The sequence below is a fragment of the Corythoichthys intestinalis genome, chromosome 15 (genome assembly GCF_030265065.1).
Source record: "Corythoichthys intestinalis isolate RoL2023-P3 chromosome 15, ASM3026506v1, whole genome shotgun sequence".
Taxonomy (NCBI): domain Eukaryota; kingdom Metazoa; phylum Chordata; class Actinopteri; order Syngnathiformes; family Syngnathidae; genus Corythoichthys; species Corythoichthys intestinalis.
This window is the reverse complement of record NC_080409.1, coordinates 41,585,870-41,600,344: the sequence shown is the minus strand read 5'-3', so window position 1 is coordinate 41,600,344 and position 14,475 is coordinate 41,585,870. Positions and strand designations below refer to the sequence as shown.

General features: G+C 40.0%; 1 long non-coding RNA gene across 3 annotated transcripts in view; it reads right to left on the bottom strand.

Moving 5' to 3' along the window:
• The window catches only part of LOC130931307 (uncharacterized), a 118,783-nt gene that overhangs the window by 21,173 nt on the left and 83,135 nt on the right, over positions 1–14,475 (bottom strand). For 2 of the 3 annotated variants that reach the window (XR_009067189.1, XR_009067190.1), the window contains exon 5: positions 2,077–2,246. This is a non-coding gene — a long non-coding RNA (uncharacterized LOC130931307). Of the gene's footprint in view, positions 1–2,076; positions 2,247–4,729; positions 4,925–14,475 lie in introns of all 3 variants that reach the window. The other variant, XR_009067191.1, reaches the window with a different exon arrangement.

Here is a 14,475-nt window from a genome sequence, read left to right as displayed (position 1 = left end):
GGACTTTCAACTCCCTCCACAGATTTTCTATGGGGTTGAGATCTGGAGACTGGCTAGGCCACTCCAAGACCTTGGAATGTTTCTTACGAAGCCACTCCTTTGTTGCCCTGGCTGTGTGTTTGGGATCCTTGTCATGCTGAAAGACCCAGCCACGTCTCATCTTCAAAGCTCTTGCTGATGGAAGGAGATTTTCACTCAAAATCTCTCGATACATGGCCCCATTCATTCTTTCCTTTACACAGATCAGTCGTCCTGGTCCCTTTGCAGAAAAACAGCCCCAAAGCATGATGTTTCCACCCCCATGCTTCACAGTGGGTATGGTGTTCTTCGGATGCATTTCAGTATTCTTTCTCTTCCAAACACGAGAACCTGTGTTTCTACCAAAACGTTATATTTTGGTTTCATCTGACCATAACACATTCTCCCAGTCCTCTTCTGGATCATCCAAATGCTCTCTAGCGAACCGCAGACGGGCCTGGACGTGTACTGGCTTCAGGAGGGGGACACTTCTGGCAGTGCAGGATTTGGGGACACGTCTGGCAGTGCAGGATTTGGGTCCCTGGCGGCGCATTGTTTTACTGATAGTAGCCTTTGTTACTGTGGTCCCAGCTCTCAGTAGGTCATTCACTAGGTCCCCCCGTTTGGTTCTGGGATTTTTGCTCACCGTTCTTGTTATAATTTTGACGCCACAGGGTGAGATCTTGCATGGAGCCCCAGATTGAGGAAGACTATCAGTGGTCTTGCATGTCTTCCATTTTCTAATAATTGCTCCCACAGTTGATTTCTTTACACCAACCGTTTTACCTGTTACAGATTGGTGTCAGTCTTCCCAGCCTAGTGCAGGTCTACAATTTTTTCTCGGCCATAGTGGAGTTTGGAGTGTGACTGACTGAGACTGCGGACAGGTGTCTTTTATACCGATAATGAGTTAAAACAGGTGCCATTAATACAGATAACGAGTGGAGCCTTAGACCTCGTTAGAAGAAGTTAGACCTCTTTGACAGCCAGAAATCTTGCTTGTTTGTAGGTGACCAAATACTTATTTTCCACTCTAATTTGGAAATACATTCTTTAAAAATCAAACAATGTGATTTTCTTTTTTTTCTTCCACATTCTGTCTCTCATGGTTGAGGTTTACCCATGTTAACAATTACAGGCCTCGCTAATCTTTTCAAGTAGGAGAACTTGCACAATTGGTGGTTGACTAAATACTTATCCTCAGTTATTTATTTTATTTTTATACCGTTTCAAGTTAAGTGCAGGTATTTTATTTTTAAATGAAAGTGCAATTTTGCATAGTTTGAAGAAATACCCGGGAATTTTATTTTGTATTCGCATTTTAATGCTCTTCTGAAAGTGCAGTCTTAGCAAGTCTTTGTTTTACATCTAAATTTATTCTGCAACGCATTAAATGTTACTAATCCGATTACTCGACTAATCGAACTAACTAGTTGATGGATTTATTGATTACTAGAATAATCAATAGCTGCAACCCTACACCAAATTGCATTTTGATGATGTTTGTCTGGGTTGTGTGATGGAATGTTTCCATTTATGTCCATATTTTGATGATGTCATTTGACTCAAGTGAGGAAGACTTCAATTGACTCAAATACAGATGGGGGAGGAAACTGTTGATGGGGTCTATTTTCAAAATCGTTCAACATGCAATTGCGAAGATGCTGCAATAACACCCAGAGAGAAAAGCGAGGGTAACCCCAGAGACAAAATCAAGAGAAGCAAACACCGAAACGTGGTTACTTCACAAAGTGTGATTCAATGAATGTGGAGACATTGGAGACACCATTGCAAAGATGCTTGCTGCAGCATGGGATCAGCTTATCAAGTTTGCATATCAAGAACAGGTGACATTCCTTTGAGTATAACAATATCTACATTCTGAATTGGAAGAACTGAGAAAACTAGAAAAGAAATCAGAGGAAGGGATTTATTTTCCAATAAACTAGTGAACAACTGATTGGTATGTATCCAGCAATACAATTCAGAAATTATTGTATTACATACAACCTTGCAGCTAAGTTGACAGTGAAAGTGAAGGTAAAAACTTTTTTGTACCTTTCAACTTTATCGTGTCTTTTAGAGGAAGAATCATGCGAAGAGACATGGTTGAGCGCTGCCTTTGAACCATAAACAATCCGCTATTGCACGCCAAGTGTGCAGCACTGGCCCGAGATGACCTCCAATTGAACGCACAGTCCTCGTCGCCAAATTCCCTTTGAGCGAGTCTGTGGAAAAACAACAACAGAAACGAAAAACTTGGGGTGCTGTATATTTGTGTGTCTAGACTTTTTCAGATGTCGGTGAGGCGTTAATTAAAGTGAGAAATCTCGACCCTCACACAGTCTTACACACACATTCGGGTTTCACAACATTGTGTGTTATCAATATCGGTCAGTGTTACTTGCAATGTTTTGTGTGAGATAATTGTGATGGATCAGAAGACATTTGCCTAGTGTGTTGTTTGCAAAACTTAAAGCAGCCCATGCCACATTAACAGCAAGCCATGTTTTCATTAGAACACCAATCTTTGCCACCTAACTGTCTAAGTTCACACTTTTTGCACATGATTCTATCAACTAAAAGCGAGTGCTACAGGTAACTACTGACAGCCAGTGCACGCCAATAGGGTGTAATATCAAGGTTGCCAACTTTCCCTTGAAAAACGGAATCATCCTGTTTTCAGAAACAAAAGTACGCGTCCCTAATTGAGCTTTCAAGGGATGCGCTTTGTCCCGTATAATCATGAAACTCGAAAATAGTGCGTTGATAGATCCGGTGTGCCTCCGTCAGAGGTGAGTATATAAAGCAAATTGTATTATTTGTATTCTTTGTTGATGAGCCGTTACTATTTAGCACGGCGTGCTAAGCTAGTTAACGATTATGCTAATTAGTATCTTAAGTGTCCGTTTGTATTCTGGAGAAGCTTATTAGCACTTGAGGTATTGTTAGATGGTAAAGTTGTCTTATTTCTTTTTATAAAGAAACGACACACATTAACCCATTTGGCCACAAAACGTGGCGGCAACGAACGACTTTACAAAGATTTACAACACGTCCCAAAGATGCGAAACGAACATGTCACCTAACAGCATAAATGCGCAACACAAATAAGATGTACACAATGCTCGCCGACTTGGAGTGATGACTACCCGCTGTTACAACGGCAAAGCTACGAAACGGCCACACATGTAGCGGCCCCAACCTATCGCTGGAGCCCTTCAGAATGAAGGAAAAATGTTCACGTTCATTCATGGACGCACACAGATCAACAGTCCCTCGCATATCTCAATAGTTGGCTGCACTCAGCTCGAATGTGCACCTGCGTTCGTCACGCCTTTTTCAGTCCCAAAATACTTAGCGCGTGTGACTCGAGACCAAAACAGGAAGTAACTATGAGCGGTTACCACAGAAACTAACGCTTAGTGGGAAACATTCTAACATTTTCTTCTATTTAAAATGCTCTTTGAACATGACTGCAATAACACTGCAACAAAATAGTTGCAGACACTAAGGAAACTCATTTTAATCAGATTACTGTTTGGGAAAAATGAATGTGTTAGATTGCTCGTTACTGAAAGAAAGTGATCAGATCACATACTTAGTAACGCGTTAGTGACAACAGTGCTTACAACATGCCTTAAAGTGATCCTCTAACTTAAATACATGTAGGCTCTAATAAACCACAATTGTTCTCTTGTACTAAAATATGTTGTTAGAAACACATAAAATGTTAAATCAATGGCAATATTTTATAATATTTAGTCTATATTTTGACCGTTAGTTGGCGCCATGGTTTGCGGGCTCGCAGTGATGACGTCATTGGGATCTTTCCAAATGTGTAGTGTGTTCAACAATTGCTTATTGCTGCCTAAACTCGCAAAGTAAATGCCACGATGTGCTGCTTTTGGATGCAATTTCCAGTCAAATGGAAACAAGGGGAGTGAAGTGAGTGGTCAAGGTGGAATTATTATTGTTAGTGAATAAATGTGCATAAGTGGAAGCTTCTCCCCCTTTTTGGTCCTGTATGCATGTATCCTACCCACCACACATTACAACTGGTGCCCAAACATTTCTCCTGGATCCTCAGTCAAGTAAGGGATCCGTCTATTTTCTGGATCCGACGGTCCCACTGCGTCTGCAATATTGGTTTCGGATCTGTCCATTTTTTTGGATTCGTCGGTCCCACAGCGGCTTTTCGGATCAGTCCATTTTGTGGAATCGACGGCCTGATCGCGGCTGCGACATTGCCATGGGATCGGTCTAATTCCTGGATCTTCGAATAAGTAAAAAAATGCGGATTTGGATTACTATTGCTATTTTTTATGTTGACTATTCTTCGTGGGAGTTTTCCAAAATCATACTAAATAATTAAAGCACAATAGCACGCGACAGTGCCTCTGACATGGACCTTACAACAATGTTGGAGTTCGTCAGGGAACGCATGTTTGCGTACTGCTGAGCTCCCGAGTGAAGAGTGGTCAAGGTGGAAATATTATTTTTTGGTGAATAAATGTGCATAAGTGGAAGCTTCCCCCCTTTCTGGTACTTTTATACACGTATCCTAGCTAACACGCGTTACGATGTACAAGACATGGATTACACAAGGTGTGCTCTTTGGCCTGTACTGTATGTAAAGCACACGACAGCTCTGGATGCTAACAATCTACATAATTATATTGGGGTAAGTTTGAAAACGCAATATGCTTACCTTGAATATCTGCTACTAAAACCGGAGTTCCAAACAGCATACACTCTCGCTCCCAACCGGAGTTCCTAACAGCACTGTCTCGCATCACCAGTTTTGCCCAACTTTTGTTTCATCAGGTATTTGCTGCACACATTTTTCCCTGAAGCTCGTCTTGTGAACGACCGACAGTGCTGTCCTGCTCTTCACTTTTCAGATCTGGTTCAAATAGGAAGGGAAGAACCGACGACATGTTGGGAAAGCTCACGAGTGACACGCTGGAATTTCGGCAACTGGACCGGTGACGTCACGCACTGCGACGTAACAAGAATGGCGACTTATCACTTAAAATAATTTTACAAACTTTATTAAAACAAAAACATTAAAAGGGGTTTTAATATCAAATTATTATAACTCATACTAACATTTATCTTTTAAGAATTACTTGTCTTAAAAATAGAGGATCCCTTTAAACAACTTCAAGTTAAATTGTAAAAGTTATTGATAAAAGTGACATCCGATTAATCGTTCAGTTAATCATCCGATTAATCGATTATAAAAAAAAATAATCGTTAGTTGCAGCTTTACTGATAATTATTGTTTTTATTAATATTATAATTACAATTTAAAAAATCACTTTTTTACATAAATAAAATATTAAAAGGCTGACGGTTATCGGCCGTCCGGCTCGACCGATGAGGTGTCCCTTATTGTTTTTTCAGGGAGTTGGGAACCCTATGTAATACTGTACGGCCAAGTGACAAATACAGGGCAATGCTTGCAATTAGTTAGTATATACATGCGAGGAGCTACAAGTCGAAGATCATTATGCAGGTTTCGATAGTAGCTGGTTAATGCTGATTTAGTGGAATTCTTAGTAGGGCTGTCAAACGATTAAAATTTTTAATCCAGTTAATTACAGCTTAAAAATTAATTAATCGTAATTAATCGCAACTCAAACCAGCTATAAAATATGCCATATTTTTCTGTAAATTATTGTTGGAATGGAAAGATAAGACAAGATGGATGTATACATTCACGATACGGTACATAAGTACTGTATTTGTTTACTATAACAATAAATCAACAAGATGGCATTAACATTATTAATATTCTCTTAAAGCGATCCATGGATAGAAAGATTTGCAGTTCTTAAAAGATAAATGTTAGTACAAGTTATAGAAATTTTATATTAAAACCCCTCTTGATGTTTTCGTTTTAATAAAATTTGTAAAATTTTCAATCGAAAAATAAACTAGTAGCTCGCCATCGTTGATGTCAATAATTACACAATGCTCACTCATGGTGCTGAAACCCATAAAATCAGTCAGACCCAAGCGCCAGCAGAGGGCGACAAAACGCCAAAAAAACACAAGTAACAAGTGGCCATTACACTGTGCTGTCATTTTAATCTTTTTGAGCGGGGCATGTGCGTTAAATGCGTCAAATATTTTAACGTGATTAATTTAAAAAATTAATTACCGCCCGTTAACGAGATAATTTTGACAGCTCTAGTTCTTAGAAATGCCTTAATGGTATTCGGAGATCATTTCCTCCTGAGATCATCTTATGTCTGCTCAAGCGCCACAAAACAGATGCATGTACAGCAGACATGTCCAAAGTCCGGCCCGCGGGCCAAATGCGGCCCGTGGTCAAATTTCATGCGGCCCCCAGCCTCTGTCATAAAATCAATAACGTCTGGCCCGCACACAGACTTGATAAATTGGTCAGCAGTACTGCTACCAGCATATGAAGTATCTTACACACTAAATGCTGCTCCTCATTTACCCACGAAAAGGCAGCAGCACTCTAAGCAACATTCCCCCGTGTGACCCTTTACTCCCAATTTTCTAAAATGGCGACAATCAACATAAAAAGAAAGTTGACTGCGACGGCTGGCGCTTCAAGGATAGGTGGAAATTGGACTATTTCTTCCCTAAATTCCGCAACAACTGTCTACAGTCGCTGTTTTTAAAAAGTTAAATGTGAGGCGATATTCCCGAACAAGACACGCTGACATGTACGACAAGATTACAGGGAAGATGCGTAGCGATTAGCGAGAAATTGAAGCAAGTTGAAGCTAATTTAATCTCACAGCAGCAGTATTTCGCAAGAGCCCGAGAGTCGAAAGCGAACGCCACAAAGGCTAGATATACTGCCAAACGATTCCGTGGAATTGAGATTCCGTGGAACTGAGATTGTTGAAATTTATTCATTTAAAAAAATAATAAAGCGTATATGACACACAGAATGGCTTGCTAAAATTTGCTTAAATATATTGTTCTACATAAAGGACGTCAGCCAAGGTCGGCCCCCCACATTTTTACCACACCAAAGTTTGGACACCCCTGATGTACAGTGATCCCTCGTTTTTTGCGGTTAATGGGCACCAGAACCTGCCACGATAAGTGAAAAACCGCGAAGTGGTGGGAAAAAAAAAAAAAAAATATATATATATATATATATATATATACACTTTTTTTTTTGGTGTGTTCAATGTATTCATTCAGATTTAGCATTGGAAAAAGTAACATATAAGATATGCTATGTCGCTCGCGACTACGCATGGCTGGATGGAAGTTTGAAACATGTTACTGTCCCACCGAATGATCTTTAAACAAGAATAAAGTACAAAAATGCTTGTCTTAATGAAATGCTTCATTGAGTGAGTCCCCTCAAATCCGCTCAAGCAGCTCACTTACATACAATGAGCTGACACAACAACTGTTTAACAAGTTAAACGATGATTGATGCATGCGCCGCTTTGAAGCGTTAATAAGCAACTCCAGTGCACTGCCTGACCAACAAAGAGCAGCAGGAGGAAGCGTTAGGCTACATGACGGCTTATCAGCATTTATTTATTATTTTTTTTACTTGTAACAAAATCCGCGATGTACTGAAGGCGCGAAGTTTGAAGCGTAAAGTAGCGAGGGATCACTGTAGTTCATATTTCTTTTGGTTCTAAATTTGCTAACGTTAGCCCCGTTCATTACGGTTCCAGTAACTTGACATCTATTGCCGTCAATGCTAGCGAAAGAGTTAATAACCACTGTACTCTTACTCCATTACTATTTAAAGCTACTACTTGTTTACCGAGTGGCGAGCACCGTGTAGAAATAGAGCTGGGCTGTCGATGTCGTTCATATTAAAAGCATCTAAATAAAATATGATGCAACCATGACCCAATGAGCCATTCAGCTTAGGTCATCACACAAAGTCATGCTGACTTCATTCATCATTAATTAGCTGCAGTGGCGAAGACGCTATCATGATAGTGCATTCTGAGTCACACGTTGTACTCAACTGGGTCGCCACATGACCTCTAAACAAAAGGTTCCTATGTATATTTTTTCCTCTTTTTTTTGGGTTACTTTCCATATATAGTAAATTAAAAAAAAAAAAAAAAAAAAAAAAAAAAAAAAACAGAAAAATAGAGAGCAGTTCTGGAAATGCTCACATGGCCTGAGGAAGCACAACTGGAGACAAGCTGTTCTCCCTCCAAACACAGATTTGGGCTCACATGACTCAAGCAAGTGAGCAGCTTTGGCCCGCAGTGATGCCCTGCAGCAGCTGCTGCATGCGCTACCGCAGCGGCAGAGTTGGCGTTCCTCAACGCGCACGTGCACAGCCATTGTTTGAACCCTCGATACAAAGTCCCACATGTAGAAAGCGTAAAGACATCAGGCACCTGAGCACACCTTTCAAAACAATCGAGAGAGGATTTGCAAGCTTTGCCAACTCAGACTTCACACTGATCCTGTTTTCTAATAGCCAGCAGGGACGGTATCTATAGGAGACACGTGGAAATGCATTGGGCAAACTCCAGTATTGTCATTCTGCGTTAGAGTGATTAAGAATTGTATGGCTGCCGCCCAATAGCTGCCTGCCACTAAAAGTGTAATGCATTAGGGGTTTAAATCTAAACATCTGTCAAATCTAACCATAAAAAGACATAAACCATTATCATTCTATGATGCAAAGGTAAAACAAAAGTTCTGAGAGCATAAAAACATTAAAAAAAAAAAAAACTGACTAAGACAAGTATTGGTATGGAACGCGCCCATTCATTTACAGTGGTGCAAACAAGTATTTATTCAACCACTAATTGTGCAAGTTCTCCCACTTGAAAATATTAGAGGCCTGTAACTGTCAACATGGGTAAACCTCAACCATGAGAGACAGAATGTGGAAAAAAAAAACAGAAAATCACATTGTTTGAGTTTTAAAGAATTTATTTGCAAATAATGGTGGAAAATAAGTATTTGGTCAATACCAAAAGTTAATCTCACTACTTTGTTATGTACCCTTTGTTGGCAATAACGGAGGCCAAATGTTTTCTGTAACTCTTCACATGCTTTTCACACACTGTTGCTGGTATTTTGACACATTCCTCCACGAAGATCTCCTCTGGAGCAGTGATGTTTTGGGGCTGTCGTTGGGCAACACGGACTTTCAACTCCCTCCACAGATTTTCTATGGGGTTGAGATCTGGAAACTGGCTAGGCCACTCCAGGACTAGGGATGGGAATTGATAGGATTTTTACGATTCCGATTCCATTATCGATATTGCTTAACGATTCGATTCTCTATCGATTCTCTTATCGATTCTAATTTGGGAAAAAAGAAGAACAAACGTTTTGATTGGCATCGAGTTTGTTTAATCAGAAGTCACAACCTTACAAACTCACAACGAGATCAAAAGAGGCCCAAAGCCTCAATGTTAACTGTGGCAATAAGTGGCAAATACACAAGAATGTGTAACATTTTACTGAAACATTTATCTAATAGAAATAAAAAATATTGGTATATATATATATAGGCAGATAGGTTTTTGTTCTGCCTTTGGCAATATGTGTTAAAGCAGGGGTCCCCAAACTTTTTCCTGTGAGGGCCACATAACTTTTCCCTTCTCTGATGAGGGGCCGGGGTCAGTTTGTTACAGAAAAAGTGTGACGATTGCAGAAGTGCATAAATGTAAAAAATTATTGTTTTTCAGAAAGCCACAATCAAATAACCCTTTCTGGATTCTTTATAATAATAATAATAATAATTAATAATAAAAACACTATTAATCAAATAGATAATAACCAAATAACCCTCTCTGAATTCTTCAAGGAAAAGGCCAGAAAATAAATAACACGATTGAGAAAAAAAAAAAAAAAAAAATTCAAAATGGAATGGCCGGACCAAATGTGGAGGCGGGCCATATTTGGGCCGCGGGCCGCAGTTTGAGGACCACTGGAGCGCGCATACACCCAAAGAAGAAATGGCGCATCCAAGTGAGTGAGAGAGGGAAACACTTCTACGAGCCTACGTTCTTTGTTAATGTTAATATCTACAGAGGCAACGCCTGTATGTATCATCTTTTGTGTTGTTGTTGTTGTGTTTCCACTCGCGATCGGACACTTAAGTCCAGTTGTGTAGTGGTTTGAACGATGTGCTAATGCTAGCGAACGAATGCTAACCATACTGTTATTAGCAGCTAATCATCGCTGATTTACTTTGATGCAAACCTGTTTGTTATTGGGGACGAAATTGATTTGTTTCATTTCTATTCTTAGTTTCACTCTTCAAGTGATGGTTGAATAAAGTCAGCAAATTATACCAACGTCTTCTGCATCGTCATTTGGGAGTTTAGCTAACTGTATAGCCGGGACTTTGTACTGTGAAGACACACTTTCAAGCGTTTGAACCTATGTGCTGTCATTGTTATGTTTATGGCTGCAATGCTCGTGCTTACCCGTCGTAACCTTTCATTTTCACACTCTTTCCTGGTGAAGTGTAGTCAAACTTTGGAGCGAGTGGTTCTTGGGGACATGCTAGTTTGATGCATTTGGACAACAAGACAGTCACGACGCAATATGCGTCTTCAGGACTCGTTAAAGGGATCGTTAAGGCTTTTTCATTGTGATGTCGAGGCCTCGAAACACTCGGAACCGGTTCCGAATTGGAATCGGATTTCGATTCCCATCCCTATCCAGGACCTTGAAATGCTTCTTCCGAAGCCACTCCTTTATTGCCCTGGCTGTGTGTTTGGGATCATTGTCATGCTGAAAGCCCCAGCCACGTCTCATCTTCAAAGCCCTTGCTGATGGAAGGAGATTTTCACTCAAAATCACTCGATACGTGGCCCCATTCATTCTTTCCTTTACACAGATCAGTCGTTCTGGTCCCTTTGCAGAAAAACAGCCCCAAAGCATGATGTTTCCACCCCCATGCGTCACAGTGGGTATGGTGTTCTTCGGATGCATTTCAGTATTCTTTCTCCTCCAAACACGAGAACCTGTGTTTTTACCAAAAAGTTCTATTTTGGTTTCATCTGACCATAACACATTCTCCCAGTCCTCTTCTGGATCATCCAAATGCTCTCTAGCGAACCGCAGACGGGCCTGGACATGTACTTTCTTCATCAGAGGGACACTTCTGGCAGCGCAGGATTTGAGTCGCTGGCGGCGCAGTGTGTTACTGATAGTAGCATTTGTTACTGTGCTCCCAGCTCTCTGTAGGTCATTCACTAGGTCCCTCTGTGTGGTTCTGGGATTTTTGCTCACCGTTCATGTTATCATTTTGACGTTACGGGGTGAGATCTTGCATGGAGTCCCAGATCGAGGGAGATTATCAGTGGTCTTGTATGTCTTCCATTTTCTAATAATTGATCCCACAGTTGATTTCTTTACACCATGCGTTTTATCTATTGCAGATTCAATCTTCCCAGCCTATTCCCAGACAATTTTGTCTCTGGTGTCCTTCGACAGCTCTTTGGTCTTGGCCATAGTGGAGTTTGGAGTGTGACTGAGAGGTTGTGGACAGGTGTCTTTTATACCGATAATGAGTTAAAACAGGTGCCATTAATATAGGTAACGAGTGGAGCCTCGTTAGAAGTTACACCTCTTTGACAGCCAGAAATCTTGCTTGTTTGTAGGTGACCAAATACTTATTTTCCACTCTAATTTGGAAATAAATTCTTTAAAAATTAAACAATGTGATTTTATGTTTTTTTTTCACATTCTGTCTCTCATGGTTGAGGTTTACCCATGTTGACAATTACAGGCCTCTCTAATCTTTTCAAGTAGGAGAACTTGCACAATTGGAGGTTGACTAAATACTTATTTGCCCTACTGTATGTATTTTGAAAACAATTTATGAATTGAGCAAACTTGGATAAGTTCTCCCCTTTGCAGGTTTTTATAAGACCGTACAGAGTAAAATTTAAAAACATTTTGAAAGGCAATATGAAAATAATATGAATTCCAGAAATCCACATTTTTCAAAGGTTTTGGTACCGAGACAATACTCGAGGATGGTGGATTTTGGTCTAATTGAAACTGAAAATTCCAGTAAAACATTCATGACCGTGACATCACGCTGCTCTGTGACTCAGCGCATCACGCTGAGATCCCGACAAAGCCTCGGTAGGGGGGCACGCAGAGCAGCAAGAAACAAACGACACCTGAAGGAGGCTCGCATGAGCGCAGACGTTACTTCACCACCGCCGCTTGCAAAGTATGACCTAACCGGACAGGGGTGACGCCATCCGGCATTAGCGAGGAAGCCTTTGGAGCGATTCTAGATTTGCAATCCCCAGCCGTCCTCTGCAGCAGACACTCAAACTGCATTGAGTGTTTGATAAATCATGCAGTGTTTACTACTACGACAAGAGAGCCAAATCCCCCAAAACGTTTGGCATGAGCCGAAGACTGCATAATTCATCGAAACTGAGGTAACTCCAGCTTTGTCGGCAGTGGAGCCTTGCATTTATGTACTGATTTGTACTAAAAATACAAGCAGCGACTTTTTGGTTTGTCTAGAGCAGTGGTTCTTAACCTCGCTAAAGGTACCGAACCGCACGAGTTTCACAGGCGCATTCACCGAACCCTTCGGAATTTCATAATAAAGCCTTTTTTTTCTGCGAATTCAAAACCTAGAAAGCAAAGATCTAAGTGAATTCCTGTTCAAATTTTTTACAGATTTCAAATTTATGACAATGTTTTGCCTTTCGCTGTTGATTTTCACGTTGGCAAATGGAATTAAAACGTTCCTTTTTTTTGTTTTCATGTCTAAATTCTCATTTTATTGTCGCATACTTGCATCACATACTATTTTCATGGCGTAAAATGACGCAGATTTCTGTATTATGTCTTTTACCGACAAAGTTCACGCTGTCTGTAGGTCTGTTATACTTCCTCATACCAAGTGCCAGTCAACCTTCCACTGAGCAAACCGATTTCTCCTCCCACTAAATAGAGGGCTAGCATTTGAAAGAAATGGAACAAAGCCCGTAAATTGAGGGGAAAGCAGTCAGAAACCTGGTCTAAAACGCCACTTTGCCTATATTTAGTCAGCGTACAAAATAGGGCTCTGCGTTTCTCAACCTTCACTGAACCCCTAAGGCTTACTCACTGAACCCCTGGGGTTTTATCCACCTCCAGTTAAGAACCACTGGTCCAGAAGGTTATGGTATGACACACATAGGTTTTAAGGTCATGGCTGGCAATGAATCATCCTGTGCCATTGAATAAAATTCCATTCCCTTTTAAGAAAAACAATGACAACAAAAATTAAAGTATTTTAAATAGGGCTGTCAAAATTATCGTGTTAATGGGCGTTAATTAATTTTTAAAAATTAATCACGTTAAAATATTTGACGCAATTAACGCACTCCCCCCGCTCAGACAGATTTAAATGACAGTACAGTGAACTGCTTGTTAATTGTGTTTTATGGAGTTTTGCCGCCCTCTGCTGGCGCTTGGGTGCGACTGATTTTATAGGCTTCAGCACCCATGAGCATTGTGTAAGTAATTATTGACATCAACAATGGCGGGCTACTAGTTTATTTTTTGATTGAAAATTTTACAAATTTTATTCAAACGAAAACATTAAGAGGGGTTTTAATATAAAATTTCTATAACTTGTACTAACATTTTTCTTTTAAGAACTACAAGTCTTTCTATCCATGGATCACTTTAACAGAATGTTAATAATGTTAATGCCATCTTGTTGATTTATTGTTGGCGTGGCTCAGTGTAGAGTAGTTGTCCCCCAACCCAGAGGTTGTGGGTTCGATTCTCCGCCCTGATGAACTCGTCCTTGCTCCTGGTGCTGCGCCACCAGTAGGTGGATGGCGAGATAGTGTAAAGCGCTTTGAGCGCCTTGAAAGGTGGAAAAGCGCTATATAAGTATAACACCATATAATAAACAAATAGTCCTTATGTACTGTATTTTGAATGTATATATCCATCTTGTGTCTTATCTTTCCATTCCAACAATAATTTACAGAAAAATATGGCATATTTTATAGATGGTTTGAATTGCGATTAATTGCGATTAATTACAATTAATTAATTTTAAAGCTGTAATTAACTCGATTAAAAATTTTAATCGTTTGACAGCCCTAATTTTAAATAATACACAGCAGTGGAAATATGTTCTTTTTAGGAGAAGTGCAATACAGTGATCCCTCGTTTTTCGCGGTTAATGGGGACCACAACCCCCCGTGATAAGTGAAAAAGCGCCCCCCCCCCCCCCCCCAAATTTTTTTTTTTTGTGTGTGTTCAATGTATTTATCCGAATTTACCATTGGAAAGAGACACATACAGTATAAGACGTTTTTTCACTCCCCCCCCAAAGTATAATTATAAAAAAAACCTGCATATATATATATTTTAATAAATGATTTTTAAGCACATCTAATGTACAAATTATGATCGTTTTTGAACATGTTACTGTCCCACCGAATCATTTTTAAACAAGCATAAAGTAGAAAAATGCTT